Source organism: Cavia porcellus, unplaced genomic scaffold, assembly GCF_034190915.1.
Source record: "Cavia porcellus strain 051 isolate PalLab524CR breed Dunkin Hartley unplaced genomic scaffold, mCavPor4.1 scaffold_33, whole genome shotgun sequence".
Lineage (NCBI taxonomy): Eukaryota > Metazoa > Chordata > Mammalia > Rodentia > Caviidae > Cavia > Cavia porcellus.
In genome coordinates this window covers 31386248-31402749 of record NW_026947516.1, presented here as the reverse complement: position 1 = coordinate 31402749, position 16502 = coordinate 31386248, and positions in this window count along the sequence as shown.

Genomic DNA, 16502 nt, shown 5'->3' with positions numbered 1-16502 from the left:
GACACCATCCTAGCTCCCAAAGACTGCGCTCGTGAGAAGTTTTCTCCATTGTTAACTATTTTTTCACTGTTCTTTACACATTTCTTTCAAATTTCTAAACAATAGAAACCACACTAATTGTATTCCAGCATCTCTTTCCCTACCCTCAGCCTCTGTTAATAAAATCTCATGTTTATGCTTCATCATTACAAAGATGGCAACTCTACATCTAAAAATGTATTCCTCATTTCTGGCAGCAAGAAAACTTAGACAAGGAAAATGGAATTTGAATGCCACTCAAGGCTTTCGCTTTTATCAGAAAAAGTAACTTTCTGGGACCTTCAACATGTAAATAGTAACTTTTGCTTTTATTCTGCAGGCTACCTATAAGACACAAGATCACTGTTAGCTACAAAGAAGTCTGGGAACACAGTAATGGGTTACAACCATCCACTCCATAGTTTTCTACTATAAATTTGTAATTTAGCATAACCATAGCTGCTGGTCAATCTCAATAGATACACTTGGGAAGCAATTTTGTGTTTACCCTACTTGGTGTGATAAACACCAAGCCTGTGTGTATAAAGCATCAACCTGGGTTTTTTTTTTAGCCATATAATGCTCCTCCTAACATGTTTTATATATGTTTATCTGAGCATCACAGGAGTTATCATAGCACTGTTTGGTTCTGTAAACATGTATTTTACTGTAAACGGAATGTGGATGCGACTCATAGTAGCTTCACCTGGGGAAAGCCAAATCCCATTTGTGGATTAACCCACCTGGTAGGTGAATAACAACAGGTGGACAGGAAGTTATTGCTAAATTTCTGTGTAGCTAGAATTTATTTTTTTAAAGTTTTCTTTGACTTTTCTGAAAGAAGTAGCCCAATTCAGCACAATGGCACAAAAGTTCTGGAGAACATCAAAAGTGCATCATCAGATCATTCATACAGGCATGATGGTGATAATGACTATGATGTTAGCCATATAAGTAAAAATTCTTGTGACAGTGAAATGGAGCAAGAATTGACTAACATATTCACAGGACTTCAGACATCCTTCATTCAATTAACAAAGAAAACAACAATTGTGAGTACATATTTGACTTGGAGAAATGGTACAAAATTACTACACAACCACATGGAATGATTACATGTTAGAACTAGGTCTGGAAACATAGTGAAGATCTTGGCAGGAGTGGAATCTATTGGACAGAATGCCAGCACTACTGTTCAATGTCAGAAGTTGTTTGGCACAAATGTAATGCTATAGATGTTGTGTGATACACAAATGTTGAAATAGAAATAAAATGTTCTATGTGCACCAACAGCCATACTCAAAAGTATTTATGACATCTCACTAGCTGAACTTAAAGCTTTACCGTACTTAGAAGGGCTTTCTAATGGTAATCACAGGAAGGTAGAAGACAATGAGAAAGCAATGGATGTGCGCTTGAATCCTGTAGAATAACGATAACATTGAGGAGATTTGGTTTCCTTCACAATTTGCTGAGATTTGATGACAGAACCACCCACTAAGAAAGAAAAAGAGTTGATAATCTGGCTGCTATCACTTCATGGTTTGAAAGGTTTGTGGGTAACTATCAAATGGTTTACACACCACCTGGATACATGACTGTTGGTGAACATCTTGCAGGATTTCTTGGTTACTGTAGTTTCAGGCAGTATATTCCAAAGAAAACTTGAAAATATGGGATAAAAATTTGTACTTTTGTAGATGTGAAGACTTATGCTTTCAGTTTAGAAATTTATCCTGAAACTCAGTCATGAAGATTTTATTCATGTAGCAAGAAACTAAATGATATAAACAGATTTATTGCTTCTACCTCCCAAACTAATCAAAATATCATACATAACAATTGGTTTACAAGTTTCCAATTGATGTTATATTTTCTAAAAGCACAAGTTGACTAGTGTAAGAAATGTACATGGCAACAAAGCAGAAATTCCAAATGAAATGTTGCAATTTCAAAAGGAACTGTATAGCATAATCTTTGGATTTCAGAAATATATAATATTGACCTGATAAATGGCAAAGAAAAAAAAAACTGGTATTGCTGATCTCAACATTTCACAATGATGGAAATACTGATAGTGGAATCTGAATCTCAACAAAATGGAAGCCTGAGATGGAAACTTGTTGATCAGTAGTTTTTTGGTACTTCATGCTAAATGTGTGTGATGTAGTATGTTGCTTTACAAAGAAAATAACAAGTGATAGGTATCAATGAGAAATTTTCTTCCAATATTGTCACTAGGATTCATAAGAGATAATTTACAGCAGAGGGAAAACATGATGTGTCTGCCCAGAAACTACACACAAAATGCTGTGGGGCACATTCGTGAGCTGTCAGATGAAAAGACAGGTGCAACATCACGAAGACCTTCCTAAGATAATAGTAAAACAAAAAAGATGTCAATGTGCTATACAGGAAAGGACAGGAAAATAAAATATATGTGCTACCAGTGTAAGGAATATTTATGTATGGAACATGCAATTTTCATGTGTGAAGATTTCCTTGTGTGGACAGTTGAAGCAAAGATTATTTCTGGGGTGCACTTCTGTTTGAATGTGTGTTGTAGTTTACATAGGTTATTATTTCTGATGTTATGTTTTAAGATTTTGAAACAAGCAAACAGCTAATGTGAAAATGCTGATGTGTAATCTAAGCCCTTATTACATACTCTATATTTTATATTATTGGTATCTTATTTTTCTGCTAAGTGCAGATTGTGCAATATAGTAGAAAGCTCCTGACAGAACAGGAAGATAAGAGATATGAGAAAAATATCCTGCCATATAGCAAATGAAATCTATGCACATGTGCTGTCAGTGTATGCTAGATGTGTACATGAAGCATGCAATTGTCTTCTGCAAAGACTTCCTTGAATGTGATAATTTAAAAAGACATTATTTTTATTGTAGAGTTCTGTTAATATTTGTATTATATTTGTATTCTGAATCTCATATAGCAGTTTATTTATATTATCTTTTGTTTTGTAAATACACAGCTTATGTGAAAATGTTCATGTTTATTCTAAAATTGAAGTATTTATGAAGAATTATTTTGGTTAAGTATTAATTGTTTAATACAATAAAACTAATGAAGTAAACTTCATAACTCATCAACAGGAAATTCTAAAGAATAAATGTGTGCATTATACATCCTTATGAATATACCTTTGTGAAAATTGGTGTTTTGTCCCACGGAACCAATGTGTAAACAGTAATAAATCCCTTCATGTATTTTTCTTTTCCTTCCTTTCTTTCTTCCTTCCTTCCTTCCTTCCTTCTTTTCTTCCTTCCTTCCTTCCTTTTTTTCTTTCCTTCTCTTTCTCTTGAATTTATCCTTCTTTACTGACAAGTAGCATTCCATTATCTATAGACAGCATATGATCTTTATCCATTCATCTCTTGATGCATATACAGGCTTTCCCTAGCATTTAGCTGCTATAAATTGTGCTGCTATAAAAATTGATATGCATGTAGAGCTGCAACATGATGTCTAGCACTTTTGGAAAGGGAATTAAAGGGGAATAGCTGTGTCAAATGGAAGTTCTAAGTTTACTTCTTTGAGAAATCTCTATACATTTTCCATAACACTTCTATTAGTCTACATTCCCACTAACTCTGTAGAAGGCTACATTTTTCCCAACAGTCACACCAGCACTTGTTGATTTTTTTTACGATGCCATTTTTCAGATGTAAAATGAAATATATTTATTTTAATTTACATTTTTCTAGTGGTCAGAGATGTTGAACAATTTTTTCATTTTTATTAGTCATTTGTACTCTTTATCATGTATGAGAAGCTTCACTTCATTTTGGTTTCCCATTTTCAGCTGGGGCATTATTTTTGAAAGGTTATACTTTTTAAATTTCTTCATTTATTCCACACATTGAAATTCTGTCTGAGGTATAGTTGCTAACATTTTCCCCATACCTTTGGTTGTCTTTTCACTGATAGTTTCTTTTGTTGAGCAGAATATTTTGTTAATTTGGCATAATCTCACTTGTTAATGATGACTGTTATTTTTCTGCAAGTGGAGTTCTATTCAGTAAGTCCTTCCCTACACTTATACCTTTGATTATTTTACCTATTTTATCTTGTAGTAGTTTCTTTATTTCTGTTTCAATGCTTAGATCATTATACCATTTTGATTTTAATTTAGTACATGGTGCTAGATATGTGTCCAAGTTCAGCATTCTACAAATAGACCTACATTTTATCCAGCAACATTTGTTAAGTAGGCTATATTTTCTTCAAAATATTCTTTTAGATTCTAGAGGAAAGTCAAAGAATTGAATATATCTGGGGATGTTTGTATCTTCTGATCTGTTCCATTGATTCACATATCTGTGTCTGTGCCATGTATTATATATTTTAAATGCTGTTTGTAACTATAAGTTTTGCAAAGATTAAATAAAAGTAGTTTCTGTAACATTTATTGGAAGTTTGGAAAATATCAAATTCAACTCCTAAGTTCCTGTAACACTCAAATTTTCCCATAGAGTAAATTGTTACAGTAATGTACTCCCACATACCTAGAAAACAGTTTGGCTTTAGTGCTTATGTTTTTCTTGACCTTTTACCAGTAATTTACCTTTCCCATGAAACTTTTACCAGTCTTTTAAAAATTCCATAATGACTGCCTGAATTGTCATTGGCAAATGACTTTAGGGGTAGCAAAGAAAAGTGATTCCAAACAAGAATATGTATTTTATATGTAATAGCATCTCCAGATAATAATGGAGATAAAAGACATTTATTAACCCCCAACATCATATTGTGCATGACTAAACCACCTTAGCTTAATATCAGATATAAGACATGAATGTTTGCTTTCTCAAACTCTTCCATATTGTGCCCAAATTTATAACTACTATAAAATGTCAAAAATTCTATTTAAAGCTATTAAGTTGGAATGGAAGAAGGCAATTTGTATTCTTTCCTAAGTAACATAGTTGTCTATGTAGAAAATATTTTCTCTAGAAAGCTTACAGAAATCCACAATACTTCTCCTGCTAGATTTAAGAAATAGGAATAGGCAAGCATCAGAGCATATGTCTAATATCTGTTGTATTGCTACATACTAGTAACAAACCTTCCAAAAAAATAAGAAAACAGCTTTATCCACTGTAGTGTAAAAATGAATAAAATACGTGGAAATATTCTGAATAATGTAAGATTTTTACACTAAAATCTACAAAATACTCCTAAAGAATTAGAGAATATTTTTAAAAAGGAACGATGATTAATAAAGGGAATACTATTGAGAATATAGCTATTTAATGCAAATTGATCTAATTAACTGAAATTCTTATATTGTAATATTAATTATTAAATAAATTAACAAGTTGCCCCTAAGTTTCATATGGAAATCAAGGGAACCTGAAGAGCCAATATAATATTGAAAAAAGAGGAACAAAGTTGAAGAATTTAAGCTCCCAAATTTCAAATGCATTACAAATCTATAGTAACAGAGACTGTGCCATACTGGTATAGAATAAGCAACTGGTATACAACTGAAAATTCAGAAACCACTTTCGATCAATTCATTTTTGGAGAAGTTATCAAAGAAATTGACTAGGAAAATGGTAACCTTTAAAATATTTTTCTGATAAAATGTCTACTTGCAAAACAATGAATTAAAACTTCACATATCAAAATGTTTAAATTTTATTTTAGAAAAACATAGGCTTCATTACACAACCCAAAACTATTAAACTTCTGCAGGAAAACACAAAGTTGTTTTATGACCTTATATTTGGCAGAGTTCTTAGATACAGTACCAAACCAAAAGCACAGTCCATAAGAGATAAAATTGATTACTTATATTTTAAAAACCTCAAAATTGTGTGCTACAAAATGCATGATTTAGAAAATGTGAAAGCAAGTTAAGTTGGGAGAAATGTTTGCTGATTATATATTTGATAAATGACTTATATTCAGGTATGTATACTCATAATTTATTAATAAGACAATTAAAAACTGAACAAAATTTTGCACTGATATTTCACCACAGATACGCTACTATCCAGCAGGCAGATGAATATACTCTTGTTGTTATTACTCAGTTGAAAAATAAAAATTAAAATCGCAATGAGAAACTACTACATAAACACAAGAAGGACACCTACTTGTCTTAGTTACTTTTTACACCAAGATACAATGTCTAACACCTGTAAGTTAAAGGAGGAAAGGTTTATTTTAGCTCACACTTTGCAGAGGGATCTGTCCATAGCTGGCAGTCTCCAAGGCATGGTGGTATGGCAGAGGGATATAAAACAGTCCATTGCAAAGCAAGCATCAAGAAGAGAAGTAGTAAAGATTTCCTTTCCCTTTTATCCCATCTAAGCTACAAGCCACCCAAATTGGGTTTTCCATTATCTAGGCCCAGATCTATGCTAAAGCAATATTGTTACCATATACCCTTAATCCAAATGTCACACACAATAAGCCAGCTTCACACAACCATGATTCAGCCATGTCTCAAAAGCCCTACCTATGAGCACATTAGGTTTGGGGGGGCATCTTGATATGAGGTATAACAATACCAAAAATGAAAACATTTCTAAGTGTTTTCATTACAGAAATAAAAGTTAAAATAAAATTAAATGACAATAAGAATTCTGAGGCACTGTTGGTTTCTACTTTTTGGAAAGAAGTTTACCAGTGTTTAAATGTTAAATATAAACAGCATATATCCAATCAACTGCACTCTTAAGATTCCACCAAAGAGAAAGAAAACTTATGTGCACACAAAGATATGTAAACAGATGTCCATGGCAGTATTCTTCATAACAACGAAAAGGAAAAATAATCCAAATTTCCACGGACTGGTGAATTAAAACGGCCTCTCCCTCTGTAGTTAGATTCCAGGTTCTTCTCATTTTGAATAAAAAACTGAAGAAAATGAGCAAAAAATCTGTGGCCAAGTTCATTACAGAAAATAAAAATGAGGCATAGGGGACAATTAGGCTCTGCAAAGCAAACTTGGGCCTAGTAAGAGAGAAAATAAAAGGGTAAAAGAAAAAATAAAAGAACACACTGCATTTGGGAAATGTAACTTGAGCTATCATGGCAAGTTACAATAGCAAAGCTCTGGCCCAGAAATGTAGCTCAGTGGAAAAGCACCTGCCTGCCAAGCACAAGGCCCTGAGTTCAATTCCTGGTACCAACAAAGAAAATAGAAATAAAAAATACCAAAAATCCCTAAAAGCAAGCTCTTCATGGTATAGGTGTGTTCTGTGTATTGTTCTCGAGGAAACCCATGAGGACTTCTGTATTTGGGTCTGAGAGACAGTGCTGGAATCCCATGTCTCAGGCTAACATCAGGCTTAGGCCGTCCTATTGAAAACTTGCTAAAGTTCTCCCAAGAAGTCCACGTGCAGGACTTTGGAAACTCTACTAAATATGTGTTCTGTCAGCTTTGCCACACCCTATTCTCCTCTTTCACTGCTATTAATATTAATATTAGTATTTCAGATTTCCTAAAAAGTTTCTAGACTCTAGATCTTTCTGTGCCATGCTTGTATCCTATTTTGTTTAAGTTGCCTTTTTTGTTATTCTTTGAGAATTACATTTAAGTATTCCTGCTCACAGTTTTTTTTTTTTTTTTTTTTTTTTTTTTTTTTTTTTTTTTTTTTTTTACTGCTGTGTTACTTTACTCTATTTTTAGTCTACTCACACTGCCTATTTTAGAAAAAAAGTCCCAGGAAATTGTTGAAATGTCACTACTGCTCAATCTAACATGATAATTTCTATCACATGGGATATGCTGTCCTTTTATCCATCCCTTCAGGTAACTAATAAGTTTCTTTATTTGTATTTGGGTTTACTCATTTATATAAACATTATGTACTTAACAGTTATTCAAAAAAATTAGTTCACTTTCTCATTCTGTACCAAAGAAGTACATTCTCTTAGATGACGGATAGCAAGGAAACTTATTTTAAAAGGATTGAATTTTTATTATATTACTAGTAAAACTAGTTTCTTTCTAGAAATCAAAGTGTATATTACCTTAAGATATTGCAGGACATGTACAAGTATTTATCAGCTAAATATAAAGTTGTGTTAATCACATTTGAAGAATTTTTGAATTATTTATATAACATTAGATAAAAGAGATAATCACTAAATCAAATCAAACAATTTTTATAGTGAAACATTTTTAGATGTGAATTCTCCTAAAATGTTTGGATTTTTCTACTGGAATCTTGGGACTGAAATAAGAAGACACAGGAATAAAATGAAACCTCAGACCTCACATATCTCAAACTGCATTGGCAGTACTTCAAAGAATCAAAAACTTGGTTCTCATCTTATTAAAATTTTTTGCACATAAAGAAAAACACCAACAAAGTTAAAGGTAAAACACAATTTTGCAAAGAATTTTAGTCAGCTGTCGCTCAAAGTGCTTCTATTTAGAATATATAAAGCAATGAAAAACTCAGGCTGTCAAATTTAAAAACTCAATATTTAAATGGGCATCTGGAATGTGTACACACTTCTCAGATGAAGAAACTCAAATGGAAAATAAATATATGAAAATATTCTACATCACTCATCATTCGAAAGATGCTTATGAAAATAACATAGAGATCCTATCTCACCCCAGAAAGAAGGACTGTCCTCAACAAATTCAACCAATACCAAATACTAGCCGGGCTGTGGGGGAAAATAAACACTTCCCCACCTTTGAGGGGAGCATAGATTAATCAGATACTGTGGAAATCAGTGTGGAGATTCTTTAAAATCTAGAATTAGAGGTTCCTTCCCACCCAGCTATTCTCCTTCTGCTTATTTTCCCAAAAGAATTAAAAATATCATACTACAATTGTCATAATCAGGGGTTGTGAGGAAAACAATTAGAATCAGGACATGGAATTTATAATATTATTTTATGATGGTTACCCAGAGTTAACACAAAAAAGTACAGGAAATCTATCCACAGCACCAAAGACCTAGAATATTGAGCCAAGGGCCTGAATCCCACAGCAATGTCCTGCATGAGTCCAGATGAAGACCCAGAGTTCATGACAGTGCCTCCCACAAGTCCAACTGGAGGTCTAGAGCCCACAAGAAGGAGTCACACCAGTCTCTTACCCAGATCTGGGCCGGAAAGGCCAAAAGGTCAGTGGTAGAAGCTGGAAAGTCTTTGCCAGTGTGGTGAAGGAGCTGTGTTGGCAGGTTGAGGGTTCTACACTGGAGCCAAGAAGTCACACTCAAAACAATGACCAGGGCTGTCCTGAAATGCATCACAACCTCCTCAGCAACATGGAGGTCTCAGAACCTTTGAAGATAAACACAGTCCAGTACATGCTAGGAAGCCAGTGTGAGGAGCTTATCCCGGAAATAAAGTGGCACATGTCTTCCCCTCCAGATCCAGGAAGTAATGCTCTATGTAAGGACCAGAGCTTCACCAGTAGAACCAATGGCTCAAAACAGCAACACATAGCCACAAATGCCACAATGCTTCAATGCCTCTCTTCTCCTTCTCCAGATCTCTATTTATGCTCTATGCTGGCAACTTTCCACAGGTGAAACATCTATGCTAGCTAAGCACCATGCTGATTTAATGCTTCTGGGGTTAAGTTGATCACCAGTGTTTAATCTCTAACAACAGTGATACATGTGCACTAATGTTTATAACAGAACAATTTGTAATAGATAAATCTTGGAAGCAACCTAAATGGCCAGCAACAAAGGAAAGGTTAAAAAAGATATGGTATTTTTGTACAATGGAGTACTGCTTAGCCATAAAGAAGGGCAAAGCCAAGGCTTCTATAGGTAATTGGATGCAACTAGAGAACATTGTCATATATTAAATAAATCAGACTCACATATTTAAACATTGTATTGTTTCCCTAGTATAGGAAACTGAAAGCATAAGATGCAAAATTTATAATAGGTATTGTTAAAGAGAAAGAAACTACTCAAAAAAAAAAAAAAAAGGAAGAAAAAGAAGAGAAAAAAAAAACTACACGCAGGATAGTTAAGACAATTTTACTACTAATTTATCTCAGAAAGAAATTTTTGTGCTTATATTATTTGATCAATTTTGCCTATCTATATCTTGTTATCTGATCAACTACTTTGAAGATAGCATTATGCAACATATTAACCCTTGTTAATTTCTCATTATCTTGTTTTGAAATTTTATATTCTAATTTTTATTGTTTTCCTCTTTTTAAATTAAAATAATATAATGAAGACCTTTTTCAGCAGCTATGTATTAAGTGCCTGTAGATCTGTAGTATTACTTTAATACTACTAACTTACATAAGTTTTAGCAAAGGCAGAAACACATGGGGGTTTTATAAATATAGTTTGAAGGTTTTAGTTCATATTTGTGTAGAATTTATAATCTAGAATGACATGTCCTATTAGAGGAGAATAATCCTGTCCTGTATTATATCTTCAATCACTTTGGGATACAAAATCTTTTATCCATTTAATGTTCTTTCTGTAAGCCCTTGTCTGGAGAGTTTTTGCAACTTTTGTGAGTATTACAACTAATGAATAAAGTTACATCTTATTTCTGGTCTCTAAGAGATAATAACTTCTTTAAGAAAGAAACAACATATTCAAATTTCCTCATTAACTCCTACAATAAGCTTGTTGGGCAAAAAATGCAAGTATGTCATTAAAAACAGACACACAATTATTTTGTTATTCTAAATCTTTTTTGCTTATTAGATTTCTGGACTTGAGATTAATCTGATTTCAACATAGAAACTGGAAGAAATTGTATAATAATTTTAGCTCAGTAAATTTTGTTACTATTTTTAAGTATTGAATATATACTACCCATTACATACATACCTGTGTATATGTATATAATAGTTTACTAAGAAGTGAAAAATAGACTTGAAATAGGCAAATGAAATTTATTTTACTTTAAGGAAATCAGTGATTAGAAATGAACTAGGTTTAAAATGACTGATCCCATCTTTGACCTTAAAATAAGAAAAAAAATCACCTAGTTTTATTCTCCCAAAACAATGTTTACACCACATTTTTTTCAGATTTGTTAAAAAGATCTTAAAATGTCATCAAATTCAGATGGAAAGATGAATATATTGTACATAGAAAGCCAAACTAAATAGAATTTTCTATCACTTTCTTGGATATCTGGATACTCTCCAGAAACTAAAATTTTCTGTTGTTTATAGGCTTTAAATTGTCATCAATGACAGATTTTCACTGTATAGCTATTTTAGGATTTATAATTTTACTTTTAAAAGTACCATATATATCTGTGTAATCTCTTGCCATAAATGAGAGGATTGTTTGCATTAATGAATTTTAAGCACACATCAGCCATTTCATTTTATTTATAGAATAAGGAAATGCTAATCCAGTTTAAATGTATAGTCACTCAAATATCGTCTTTTTACTTCTAAGTGTATTCAAATGTTTGATTTTATAAAATATTAAATTTCAATTAGTGTTATGGCTTGTGTGTTGATGTCCCCCCAATAGCCTCATGTAGTCATGGGGCATGCTTTTCAAAGGTGGCTGAACCTGGAGTTTGTGTGAAGTACTCAGAATGCAGTGCTAGGATTAAGGATGTGAGTGCTGACCCTGTCTTAGAGCACATAGCTTGTATCCAGTGCAGGGGAGGAAGGAAAGCTTGTTCCTACCCTTTAGCTCTTGCTACTTTTGCAGTCTTCTGCCACCATGAACCATTGCCCCTCTGCCATGTCACGCTGCTGTGGAGTCAGCAGATTATGGATTGAAACTTCTACATCTGTGAGCTAAATGCACCTTTCCCCCTTTAAACATGAGTGTTGGATATTTTATCCCAACAATGAAAGAAAAATATCTAAGATGACTGATATTTTCATGAATACTTATAAAATATTTAATCACAGGCATTCTCCCTATAAATATCCTCTCTCTGAACAATAGAACATTTATTAGAGTTGAAAATGAAGATATTAAGTGCAAAAATATTCATTCAACAATCATTTATATTGTACTTACTATGTATTAGATCATAAGGCAGGGCATGAAAGGGATTTTGATGTTGGTGAGATGTCAATATTTTTATATGTTAAATGAAACATATTTCTAAAATATTAACATTTGATCATAAGAAGCAAAGTAGATAACCTATCCAAGGGTAGAACGATCAGAAGTGGGCACAATGTCTCTCAGGTGTTAATACTGAGACCGTTGTAGTAGGCACAATAGAAGCCCTGGTAATAGGAGAGAGGTAAATGAACAAAATATGAAAAAAAAATCTTTACTGATAGTTGATGCTTTCTCTCCAAGCCTTCCAGATTTAAACCCTGCATGAAATCCTTACATTTTTACCTCTAATAATTACATGCCTGAGTGACATCATTTATAAGGCTTAAACTACAAAGAAAACTAGTAGGGGAAGATAATCCAGGCTAATTGGATCTTTTTGTCCATTTTCATTCTTAGGTGGTTTGTATTTTACCTTTAAATATTACTTTCCTGAGTTACAAAATAAATAGTTCAAAAACTACACCTTGATTTCCATTTAAACTAGTAGAAAATCATATCACATAATCTCTTCCAGTATCCAAGGGGATAAAACTGTCTAGGTCACTTGTCTCAATGCTGGAACAAAATACTCAAAACCCACAAGATAAACAAAGAAAGATTTATTTGGCTCACAGTTTGTAGATGTTTCAGTCCATAGTTTGTTGGCTCCAATGCGGGGTGGAATGACAGAGAGGAATCACAGAGGATAAACAGTCGATGGCAAGGCAAACAGAAGGCAGAAAGCCTTCCTTTCTCTTATTCCATCCATGCTATGGCCATTTTGGGTGGTGTCACCCACACTTAGGGTGGGCCTTCCCATTAGCCACACTCAGAACTATGATAAATCAATTAGTTAACTAATACACATCCACAAAGCCTTAGTTTCCAGATACAGGCCATAACAAACAAACAACAAAAAAAAAAAAAAAAAAAAAAAAACATACCAACATAAATCTTAAAAATTTAGAGAAAGGCACAGGTAAAGGATATAAAAGACAATGTATTCTAAGGAGATGATATAGTTAGACTGTTGTTACAATGAGAATATTTATTATAGAACTTATCAAAAGAGTTGGGAAAAGAGTTACAGTTTTATTTTTTAAAAGGGAGGGGAATACTTGAGGAAAGACAAGACGTTAGTAAGGACTGATGGATCCTAACCTGACTTTTGCAGGGAGTCACTTCTGAAAACACAATAGAGTTGAGGATTTCTTAATTGCTGTTTCCCAGAAGTATAAATATCAAGTAAAACTGACCATTGTCAGAGGGCTAGTTTGAGAACAGAGGCCAAAGAAGGAAAAAAAGAGACCCCTAGATCAGCTTTAAGGGACGTAATATTTCTTTCCCACTATGCCAGTCCTCCAAAACAATACTGACTGATAAATTAGAAACTATTCTGGAAATTCTTACCAAAACCACAAATTTGGAAATGGGGAAACAAAGTGAACAGTTTTTCCTTTTCTTCTTCTCACTATGGATCTGGGACAAAAGCTCCTTAGGGAGAAAAAAATTATTCACAGTGCTGATTTCTTTTAATTTTAATTTTTATTAGTAAATGCTTATGCTACATAATAAATACATTTATTATAGGGAGTAGATATCTATGCATAACACATATTCATTCTTTCTTTGTCCTTTTCCCCTTTCCTTCTCTCCCTTCTCTCCATCTCTTAGTTCCTTTCTAATTTATAAAAGAACTATCTTTTTAATGGAAATGATTCTAGGCCCATCAAATTGAGAAAAACTAGAATTCTGAGGTTAGAGCCCAACAGAAATCTTCAGCAGCAACATACTGTCTAAACCCTGTACTAAAGGACTTGATCAAGCATAGCAGGGATGCTGGTAGTCTAAGATCATGTCTCTAGTATATTCCAGCTCTTTAAAAGATCGTGTCCTATAAAGCCCTGGATTGTTGAACTTACTGTTGTTCTAGTTAACATTTGAAGATAAGCCAACATTTCCTTTTCTTAGAGCACTACCAAAAAAGTTCTTATAATTCTCTGTTATCTTGAAATGCCTATGTATCTTCTACAACTCAGAGGTATGTTTCTCAGAGATCTGAAATTCAATCCATTGAAACGTAATCATCAAAAATGATAGGACCTCTGTCTCTCAGTCTCTCTAGGGTCCTAACGTAACTGCCCTTCATCTCACTTGTATTGATTAACACTACAAGTTTTCTCTATTTTGGCTGTTCTTGATCATCTTCATTCCTTATCATTACTTTGAAGCACCCAATAGCCTCTGCAAATTGCACTGGAAATTAAATCTTTCTGCTACTGCAAGTAGCTACTGAATAAAATATATGTATATCTTTCATAGTTTTATTTCTCTATTTCAATGGTATACACTGTTTGTCACATAAGAATAAATGTTAGCAGAGCATTTGATAAAACTTCAGAAGAATCAACTGAGCCCAAGGAATTTTAACTGACATCTTTGCCTGAACAGAATTTCTGCCCTCTACGATCTCATGTTTTGGAAGAAGGCAGTGACGATAAGGGGATTTGGGACAAGGTAGTGTGGAAATGGACTGTTAAAACCTTCCCTCAACCTTCAGATCAAGGTGAAAAAAATATGACATTGTTGAAAGAGAGCTAAAAAGTCATCTACGTGATATCAGGGACAAAAGATAGAGTGCTGCTAAAGTACCATAAAGATGAAAAGATGTAACACATTAAATATGGGGAAAGAAGGGGAAGAATGGAAAGGAGGAAGGCAGACAAGGACAATTTTGATGCAAAAAATGAATTACTCAGTTGAAAATAAAATAAAACTCTCAAAGAAGGCAAATACTCACCTGTGATTTGCATTATGAAACAATGCATGCATTCAATTCAACTGTAGCCCAAAGATGATAATTACATGAGGACGGAGACTGTAGAACATAAGAAATATATTGAAGACCACACGAATCCATTCAGGACAAATAAATGAAGCATACATATACTAGGAGGACTGAAGCAAAATGAATAATAATTGGCATAGCAAAATGGCTGATACTGGTAAGGAATGGAGTTTGAGGAAGTCGCACAAAGGGATGCATTGTGTAAGTAGTAGGTTCCCTGTCTTCCAACACAGCAAAAAAAGAAAAATCAGCCTCTGTCAGTGAAAGGTATAAAAAAGTTTAAGAGGCACAAAAAAGTACACAAAGAGAAGAGAAGGCCCTCAGGTAGAGCATGTGTGGGCTGGGATTGGGCTTTTCTTATGTGATCTTGTGGGCATGCTCCAGTTGAATGATCTAGGATGTACACTTACTGTTTATCAGACTATGCATTAGTCAGGCTAGGATAAAGTGCATGTATTTTGCATGTATTTGAAATTTAGTGATACTCTTCCCACGTAATAGTGTTGTTTCCTTCAAGACGGAAGTCTATAGTAGGAAAAGCAGCAAGTTTGACTTACAGCTGAAAAATGGGCCTAATTTGTAGGCTTTGATTTTTTTGTTTGGAGTGAGTTTTCTTTTCTTTGACTGTTATTTAGTTTTTATTAATTTAATAAACAAAAGAAAAAAGATAGAAATGATACAGTATTTCAAAAAAAGTAAGAAATTAACACTAGTTAATATATTATATATCATTTTCCTAGAAGTAGTTGTTCAGATTACAAGATTTAGGCATGAAAAAATGATCAAACAAACAATGAAAGCACAATATTTTTGTGGACTTACAGAGATTAGTAGTATATTTAGTTATTTTTGAGTCAGGGTCTCATTAAACAGTTCAGGAACTGGGCTTAAATGTACTATTGCCCAGGCAGACTTTGAATTTGCACTAACTCTCTTGCATCAGCCTCACTAGTGGTGGGATTAGAGTCATGTACCACCATGACTGGCGACCGGAGTGACTTTTTCTCAAAAGGAAGAAATCAATAACTTTGGGTAACTATGTAATGAAGCTGTAGATTCTCTTAAAATTTCAATTTTCTTTGTCTGTTTTCTACTTAACTCTATGTTTTCTTTTCTTAGTTAATACAACTTCAGTGAATGCAGGCAAAAATACAAAAGGGTTAATGCAATTACAGAAAGACATAGAGAGTAGATGATTATGACTCAAAATAAAAGTAATATATGCACTTAAAGTAGAGAATCAAATAACAAAGCCCTGTACATATAAGAAATTCCCTAAAGTTTAAGACCAATCTAAAGTTCGAAAAACTTTATTCCAGGAAATATTAAGACATGTCCCAGCTATTGAAATCAAAAGATCAAAGTAATTTTTAGTGATTTAAGTGTAAAAGTCAAAACACTAGGAAAAAGAAAAAAAAAAAAAACAGACAGCTGGCCACACATTTATGAAGGGACTAAGTGATCAAATAATTTCAAAAAGAATTAATATTACATTGTGAAAGTTACACTTGCCCAAGTAAAAAAAACAATGTATGCAATAGAATCATATATATAGATATAGATATAGATATAGATATAGATATAGATATATACATACATATATCTATATATATATATACATATATCT